The 9,455-nt window shown below is 45.9% G+C and overlaps 1 long non-coding RNA gene across 2 annotated transcripts; it reads left to right on the forward strand.

The window, feature by feature from the left end:
* Window positions 1-3,485: 3,485 nt before the first annotated feature.
* On the forward strand, window positions 3,486-8,098 carry LOC135394186 (uncharacterized). Of its 2 annotated transcripts, XR_010422780.1 has the most exons (5): window positions 3,499-6,292; window positions 6,372-6,435; window positions 6,512-6,976; window positions 7,778-7,864; window positions 7,968-8,098. It is a non-coding gene; the product is annotated as an uncharacterized LOC135394186 (long non-coding RNA). The 2 variants fall into 2 exon arrangements; XR_010422779.1 differs by having other exon boundaries at window positions 3,486-6,292; window positions 6,512-7,864.
* Window positions 8,099-9,455: the final 1,357 nt, after the last annotated feature.

Consider the following 9,455-nt stretch of genomic DNA (forward strand, 5'->3'; position numbering starts at 1 on the left):
TCAGGGGCAACAAGCCCTGTCTGGGGTGAGAGTGGGGCCAGTGTAATGAGGGAAATAGCAGAAACCAGTCTACAAACATTGCCGAAACGTAAGCCAGAGGCTGGACGGGTATTTGTTCTTCATCCTGAAGTGTGTCATCTCGCAATCGTGAATAATATTTGCTATGGACATTACGTGAGATAACCTGCAGGGCAAAATGTGTAGTTGGCACCCTGTCGACTGGTGTCGAAAGAAAACAGTCCCTGTAGGCAGCAAATTCCATTACGAGCAATTATTAGTCCTTTGGCCTGATATCAGTTTAATTTCTAAACGAACACAGATGTAATGCGAGTGCAGGGTAGTGTCACTGCTGCACTCTCAGAAAAAAAGGAGTAACGAGGGAGTAACTTCCCACATTTATAAATAATAATAAATTTACATACAAATACATACACACATAAAAAATTATAAAAAATTACTCAATTTCCACTGCACCTGTCAGTCGCTTACTCCCTCTTTCTTCCTGCGTTTACCATGTAACTCCATCGCTGCAAATAGGTACTCCCTCTTGCCGGCCAAAGTTTAATGGATAAGTGATGTGTGACACCACCCTCCTCCTCGTACAGTGACTTTCGAGTTATAAACTTGTGTACTACAGCGCAACCATCCATATAATCGCATCATTTTTGTTATATATTCCATGGTTTTGCACTAAGGTTCTCAGTTGGTGAAGTTCTCACCGTTAAGTGAGAGCCCATCGTGAAATGTGACCTTCTGACACACTAATTACGTCGAATACTTATCCCGGAGTTGACGGCATTCGAGAGTATTTCCCAATGAAAGTTACTGAGGGAAGCTTGGATGTTTTTTCTAGTAAGTTACTCCGTGGGACTACCGAATTTAGATGGAGATATCACCCCCTCCCCCCTACGTTTTGTACACTGTCATAACCCTTCCCTTCCTCTTTTATGCACAACTTTTCCCATCCCCATCGAGTATGTACTATGGCGAGTTGCTTATAAGCTGATGCACAAAAATAAATTCTGAAATAAGAAATTTCACAGATGATTCCAAAGCAGATGGAGGGTTTAAAGGTACTGTAAAGCAGTAGACAAGCATGATATGCCGGTGATGTGACTAGAGACTTTGTTGCTTCTAAATACCATATGCGGAACCATACGACCGACAACGCGCTATAAATATTTTTAATTTGCCATGAAAGATGCGGCGTAGTGGAGCGGTGCGACGCCTGGTGTCAAACAACCCCCTGTACAGCGGGCAACACTGAAAATTGGTATTACACACTATGACATCGGAACTTCGTTATTTTAGTAACCATATTATTAGTTTTCCTGTTTACCTATGCATTCCGAAATACCTGTTAACAGTTTAACCTGTTAACCCCTGTTTTTGCGAAGTAACCCAGTGCTGGCCGCTGTTCGATGGGGGCTCTCCCTACTTCTCTTCTGCGCCTGCGCGCTCCTTTTGTTCGCGGCCTCTTTCGAACGAACAAACTCTCTCTGTGAACCTCTGTGAACAAAGAAGTCTCGACGCTGTCTGGCTTCTTGAACGTCTGACACATTTTTTTCAACGGCTCAGCATTTCATTTCAGTTTTCAGTTATCCGTTTATCCTCAGATGTGGATCGTTGTGTGGATTGCAGGGGCGGATTTTATGTTGGATTGTGGTGGATTGTTATGTCGGGCCCAGTGTTATACGCATGCAATGTGGTTGCCGCCATATGTGTCAGAAGTACGGATTCATTTCGAATACCTTGTACAGTGTTGCCCGTAATCTTTAATCGTAATTTTCTAATTAACTGCACTGTCGATTGGAATGAAACTTGCACAGTTTTTGTCCTGGTGGCTTGGACTATCGAATAGCCACACTAAATGACATTTGATCGGTGCTGCTTTACAGTACCTTTAAGTTTTACTCGAAAAGGGAGTGTTCTACGGGACAAACCATTTACTCCCATAGAGGAGTTGAGACGACACCATTGTTTCTCAGAGTGTGCTCACTCCCTTTGGACCATATCGAAGGAGGTCGTCAGGACAACACCTGCAGGTGCTGGCCTGACCCCCCTGGTGGTGTTGGTACAGCTACTGCAATGGGTGTCACGGTTACACCCCACGAATGGAGCAGCATGTTACTCCCCTTATGAGGTGTAACTTTTACTACAAAAGGGAGTGTTCCTTGGGACAAGCCATTTACTCCCTGAAGGGAGCCGTGACGCCACCTTTTTTTTTCACAGTGCAGGGTGCTGAAAAACTGTTCCACGATACATCTTGTAGCAGGCAAACACCATGAAAGAAAAGTGTGCTGCTCCCAATACGAGCTGACCCCAGATGGACATTGTTCATCGTCGTTAAATCTGTTGGGGAATAAGGGCTAAAATGCTTTGTTTGCAATGTGCTGACCCGTGTTTACGCTGTCTGGCAAATTAGAAATCGGCGTTCCCACGACAGGATTTATCTGGTGTGTCCTTGGAGGCCGGAATCGTAATAACAATCCGAGACGAACATAGCGTCTGAAGAGACAATAGACAAGGAGGCTAAACCTTTTACTAATTGGATAGGAATACTGGATAAGGCGTATTCAGGAAAATAAATATCCTCAGTCAGCATAATGTACAGCAGGCCATGCCAGTCACCTGTAACTGCTTACATGAAAAGCCAGTCACATTAACGATGAACAGAAAGTTCGTTACGCACTGCACCAAGCTAACCACGTAAAAAAAAAGAAAAGAGAGAAAACGTGATTGTGTTCAAACGACCATGTTAGATGGGCCAGGAAGCCTAGGGCCAGGGGGGGGGGGGCTTGCTTCCCCCCTGACGCCCTCCCAACCCCCCTCAGAGGTCGAATGCTAGGAAATCTACTACGGCGCGCGTAATGCACAGCGTTTGAGATGCAAGCTTTATGCCCGCTGAGTTGTGCTTTCGCTCTTGCACGGCTCCGAAGGTCCTGTGGGAGCACATGAAAACTATGCTTTGCGACTTTCGGGCTTCTGCTCTCAAAGTTGCGGGTGGTTTGGGAATACGGCCCATAGAGGTGCTATGTGCGATCATTTTTTCGGTCCTCGTGAATGGTCTTTCGTAAGCGTCGCTTAATACTTTAAAGGTTCCTCAACTTTGAATTGCCACTCAACCATGACTCCCAAACGCTGGTGTACGTTGATGAGTTCATGCTACGTCACTGATATCAAAATGATATAAAAAATGCCTCAAGTATGTATATGTAAAATGATCACAGGGTTTCAGCCCCGTACCACTTTCCCCTGTTGCACTCGAAGAGGTTGCGTTTGACAATATCGTTTCCGAAACCGCACTTGTCAGGGCATATACAGCCTAACCATGCTGCTTAGCCGTGAAATCGTAGAGGCGCAGCTTATTTCATTGCGCTGTGGTTAAAGGCCACAGGCAGTTCGTGTAGCTTTTCGCAGTCAATTGCTATTAAAAGTGTTCGTCGCGCACTCTGAGAAAAAAGGGAGTCAAGCTGGAGTTAAGCAGGAGTAAAAGTTTATTTTACTCCCACCGGGTCAAGATAACTCCATTGAAAAGTCCCACGCTCGCGGTTACTCCGTCTTGCTGTTATCGTAACTCCTTCGACCCTTTCTGTACTCCGTCATGAGAGTATAATAAACGAGCAGGATCGGCGGCCAATTTCGCCTGGAAGCGTGCTTCCCCTGCAATGCTCCTTAACAACGCGTTTTCGCGAAAAGCGGTTAGAATTTTTGCAAGTGCGCAAGCAGATTCGGTTACCTCGACGTGTAACTTACTTAATAAAATACGGAGCACACACCTACCTCTAATCTCTGTTGTTCCCCTGGCGAATAAAAAATTATACATGGTAGCCTATGAGAAAGAAACCGAAACTGTGCTCTGTCGTGATTTTCAGTGCAGTGCCTTTTAGCAAGGTGCGCAACCTGTTTCACGATTACTGTGTCGCTGTCTTGCATATGACATAAAGGTTTCGATATTACGCCGACGAGATTTTGTCCCCGTTCCCAGAATTCGGGTTGCCGCCAATCCTGAGAATGGACGAGAATGGCGCGAACCAGGTTTGACTTACTGCAAGTACCTCTGCTCTGGCTGTTCAATGTGAAGCTTATTACTTTCCCTGGGACAGGGTTCAAATTGAAAAAATTCAAATGGGAAGTGTGCAAAGGAGAGTAGACGAAAAGAAAATTCCTTGGCTCAACATAATAGCAGCATTTCGTGTTTGTCTCGTACTTCAAACAATTTTCCCAAAATGTGACCTCTTGTCTGTTCTGTGCATCTGTAGCATGCATGAACCAAGTGGAAGGAAAGTAGGTCATTTGATATGTATACCATACGAGTGAGTTTGAGACCTGTATCTGCTGTCTTGTGATATTTTCCTCACGGTGAGGCTACTAAATAAACCCAAGCAGCACAAAGGACTGGGATTCGGCTGGGAACGTAACGGGGATGATGGGTTCGAGGTGGCCGATATCGCCGTCACGAGCCCGACTGCTTCCCGACTATGTGAGGGGGAAGAATTGAGGGAGAGGGAAACTACATAAAATTATTTCCCGATAGATCCCCGTTCGTGTCCCGGTCAGAATTCTTTCCCGATAGATTCCCGTTTGCGTCCCGGCCAGGATTCTTTCCCGATGGATCCCCGTTAACGTCCCGATCTGCTGTGGTGTACTGGCTAAGTATTTCTTCCCGCTCGTCTCCCGATGTTTATGCAGATTCGGTAACACGTGATCGGATGGTACAGCTCGAGACAAAGTTTCTGAAACACGGGTTTTCTGTATTGGACTTTTCCCAGCCACCTTTGGGAAATGCTTGTTGAGCAGAATCCTTGGGGATTCTGTTCAACAAGTGTTCCCCTTAGGCCGCAGGGGAGGCGTAGAGAAGTGAAATACAAAACACCCGTGTTTCAGAAACTTTTGTCCCAAGCTGTACGAGACAGTGAAGCATCCCTTCAGGAAGGAATTTGGCTGTCTGGTATGAGGTAACTCTTTCAAACATTGGGCTGCAGTTCACTTCATGTGTTGTGTTGTGTTGTGTTGTATGACGGAAAACATGCACACGCAGCACCCTGAACAGAAGTATTAATGGAGCCTCACTGCAAAGCACGCAAGTACAAGATACTCGGGAAGAGTCGGCCACGCCCGAACGAAACGACCGAATCTCCCGAATCGAAAAACTCACGTGAAACGAAACGAAGAGAGCTTTAGCAAGTCGAACTGATCGGACGAAAACCGCTGCACCGAAACCCGCAAAGACTACGCTGGAGCTCCCTGCATTTGGGCTACCGCGACTGCCATCGCCATCATCTTTGTTTTGGTTGTCATTGCTGGGTGCAAATGGCCGGCGTGTGTGTTCTTAATGTTTCTGAGCAACAAGTTTTGCAAAGTTTGGTTCGGAGGGAGTATGGAACGCCGTTTTGTGGTCAACGTGGCCAGAGTGCCTCAAAAGTACTCCTGCCGCATTCTGGTCACTGTTATAAATGTGAATCCCTGCCACCATCAGCAGCTTTTAAGTAGATTCATGGCACATGAGGAACCTGCGATGTACACCATCGCACACAGTCAAGAAAAATGTAGCATTTAACCTTGCTTTCCTTCATTATAACAAACAAAAAAAAAGAAAGAAAGAAAGAACACTAGAGAAAGGGTCGGCAAAACAGTGAGTGTTTTGTTGTTTTTGATTCTATTGATCTCTCACTGTCAGGTTGCACTGCCGATCTGTTCACAATCATAACTAACTAATACCTTAGCTTTGGCCAATCTCATGTTGCAATTTTGCTTCAAACACAACATTCAGGGATTCTTATGAAAACAGCAGCATTTCTGAAAGATCCTGGAACGGCCACAATCTCAAGAGGTAGTACGATTCTACCCGTCGTCATATTTCGTCCGCCAAGCCATTGCGCGGAGATGTTGGCTCCATGCCCATTTCAACACAGGCTCACCCGCGCTCGCTCGCGCGTCGTCGCTTGTCTTCCATGCCACCAGCCAGCGCTGCGCGCTGCCTGTCGCGCATGCGCTGTTCTTGTTGGCTTCGCTTTGGCTGCTGTAACGGTCGTTTCTCGTCGCCGCGTGTAGTTCGCGTAATTGCGAGCGTTCCAGCAAGTCTAAAGCGTTTTAGAGGCTTTGTATTGTTGTTCTCACCTGGTGCTGTCGTTCTTGCAACCCGTCTGATATTGCAACTGTCTGTAAGTGGAAGCGTTTCTTCTAACCGCGAGCAAACCAGTCGGTCTCGTTTGACATGTCAAAGAGTGAAGACGCTACCTTGCATGTGAAGCCAAATCGTTCTTCGCCTTCAGGATTATTGCCGTTTCAGGTGTGTAATTAATATAACTCTGAAGTAATATGTTCGACTGCGCCATGCATTCTCATTGTTCGTTTTACTCTATTTGCAGGGATCTGCGCAACGACAGGGAGATAGAACGCCAAGTGAAGTCGACTGTGTACTTTGTGCAGACGGTATGTCATATGTCTCTACACTGCTCTACATATAGGTGTCCTGCCATCGTATTTTCTGGAACGATATTTCTTGCAGGTTCAGCGTGTATGACGCAGCGGCCTTCAGCAAGAGAAACTCAAGCACCGTGTTCAAATGCAGTGGGGACTCTTGCTGGCCATGATAACGCTTAGAAGTGCTTTTTCGGAAGAAGGACAAGTTGGACCGGAAATGAGGACCTAGGTGTGCTCTTTTGCGCTGTTGTTCACCGTTCGATCATTACCAGTTTTTGTGCCCCCGTGAGTTCAACGCTTAGGTATGTTGATGATAAATGGATATGCGTTAAAAGGTACGTACTCCGGAGTGGTGAATTGTTCTGGTGAAGTGATTCGTTGCTGCTATCTCCTGTTTCGTGAGGGTTCTTGTCGGTACTCATATACCGCAGGCATGAGGGGCTTTCTTTGCAGAACATTTCAGTAAACCAAGACTGCAGCATTTTCAAGATTGCCATAACCAGCATCAATGCAGCTCTCATGTCAACATCAGCATCAAGACAGCTCTGATGTGAGCATCAGCCAGCGCAGCTCTGATGTTAACATCATCAGAGCAGCTGTGATGTTAACATCAGACCTGATGTCGCTTTTTTTTTCAATAGGGATGCTTCTCCTTGACCATGTTTTTTTTTTGCTTATTGACGTTTTTGTGAAGGAACGCTGAATATGCGCACACCATTGACTGTCAGCTCTAGTCCCGGTCAGCTGTCATTTTTTACAGTTTTCGTTGTAGTAATTGCTAGTCATTTGCACCAAAGGCGCTGGATGTGAACTATTTTCTCTTTCCTGGACTTGCATTTCTCCCAGTCGTTGGCTTTGTCATTTTTTCATAATTTAAATTTTCTCTTGGTAACTCTTGAGTTTCGTAATCCCTACGCTGTGCATTTTACCATTTTTGATAAAGCTCATTCCACGTACCGTGCACATACTATTTTGTGCTGAAGTGCAGCAATTGTTTCGTTACGTCTAATGTTACATGCCATTCATTTTTGTGTCTGGGCAGTACTGAAGCGTGAGCAGATAGGCAGACTGCCTATTACTGCATAACTTCGTTTTCTTTGAGGCACCACCACTTGGACAGGCAGACCGCCTCTTGCTGTATACTTTTTCTTTCTTTTGAGACAATGTTGACGTGCGAGTGGTTACGCAGGCAGGCTGCATATTACTGTATACCATTTCCCACCATGCAGCAATTTTACCGTTACGTCTAATATTAATGCTACAAGCCGTTCATTTCTTCCAGGGCCATTGCCGAAGTGCAAGTGGTTAGGCAGACTGCCTACTACTGCATACCTTTTTTGTTTCCTTTCAGAGACCACCTCTTACTGTGTACGTTCCCCCCCCCCTTTTGAGACACCATTGAAGGGCCAGTGGTTACGCAGGCAGGCTGGATATTACGGTAGACCATTTCCACCCTTTTCAGGCTACATTGGCAATGACAGTAGTTATGCGGACATGCTGCATATTTCTGTATACCCCTCTTTTTTTGTTTTTCATTTCAGACACAATTGGCATGCATTGGATGATGCAGGCAGACTGCTTAGTGTACACCACTCGTCGTTTAGTCTATTGAGGTGCTCCAAGTGTTGTGTCAGTCTATTTCCTCTCCGAAAATAAAATGTTGGGCTCTACACACACTGTTTACACTCAAAATTATTGTAATTATTAAAAATAAGCATATTAATGCCAAAATATGCATGGGGGGGGTAAATATGCATGGGGGGAGCCCCTGCCAGCATTATCGGGGATCCGCCGGGGACCTGCTGGGACCGAATACTTGCTGCCGATGTCGGTCCTTAATCATCCCGGTGTTGCAAACTGGAGGAAGGACCGGTATCGGCTGGTGGCATGCCCCCGACTTTGTAGGATTCTTTCCCGATGCTGGACCGGCTTCGCCCCGGTCCTTTGTGCTGCTTGGGAACGTTCTTTCAAAATTAAAGACTGCGGTGGTGCTTTTGAGTGCACTGTAGGGTCATGCTGTGCGTCCTGGAAGAATTTGAGGAAGCTAGTCGTCATTAGAGGTTTATTTTCACCCTGTAATAGACGATATGCATAAATCCCAGATGCCAGTGCAATGCGGTACATCTTGTGAGCCTGTTCGTTCCTTTGGCACCATCCTTCTCTCCCTCATTCCGAACCTGATGCCATCAGGAAGGAGAAGGAAGCGCCAGGGAATGAACAGGCTCCCAAGACACTGCATCGCACTGGCGCCTGGGATTTATGCATATCGTCTATTGGGGGTTAGTTGGACTCCACTATCGGGGTTAACATAACTCCATCATCAGAGCTTACTATACTCCCTCACTGGCATTTCATATACTCCCCCACAAGTGTTTGATAAGCTCCCTCACAGGCTTTTAGTATGCTCTTCCATGGGAGTTAGCCTAACTCCATTGAAGGTGTTTAGTGTACTCCATCACATGGTTTAACCTGAGTCCATCAGAGGTGTTTAATATACTCTGTGACAAGGGTTAACCCAACACCATTGGAGGGGTCCATCATACTCCAGCATATGGATTAACCCAACTCTGTCAGAGGTGTTCAGTATACTCTGTCACAGGTTGAACCCTACACCATGGGGGGTGTTTATTATACTCTGTGACAGGGTTTAGCTCAACTCCCTCAGAGGTGCTTAATATACTCCGCAACAGGGGGTTAACGGAACTCCGCTGTGGGTTTTTAACCTTACTCCCTCTTGTCCTGGAGTTAAGGTAACTCCTCAGAAGCCTAAAATTTTGCACCTGGGAGTTACAGCTTTTTGCCCCGACAAAGGAGTGTTTTTGACTCCCTTTTTTCTCAGAGTGCGGAGAGAAGAAGCTCTCTTCCGCAACTTTGAATATGCTACTGAATATACTAAAACAATATCTGAAATAGTGCAGTAACCTGTATGAGTAACACACACACGATCTGTACTGTCACTGGGCGCATTAGGCCAAGACATTGTTATTTTTCGTCACCCTCAATCTCCTTTGATGGAGAAATCAAATCGT

Source organism: Ornithodoros turicata, chromosome 5, assembly GCF_037126465.1.
Source record: "Ornithodoros turicata isolate Travis chromosome 5, ASM3712646v1, whole genome shotgun sequence".
In the NCBI taxonomy this organism is placed as follows: domain Eukaryota; kingdom Metazoa; phylum Arthropoda; class Arachnida; order Ixodida; family Argasidae; genus Ornithodoros; species Ornithodoros turicata.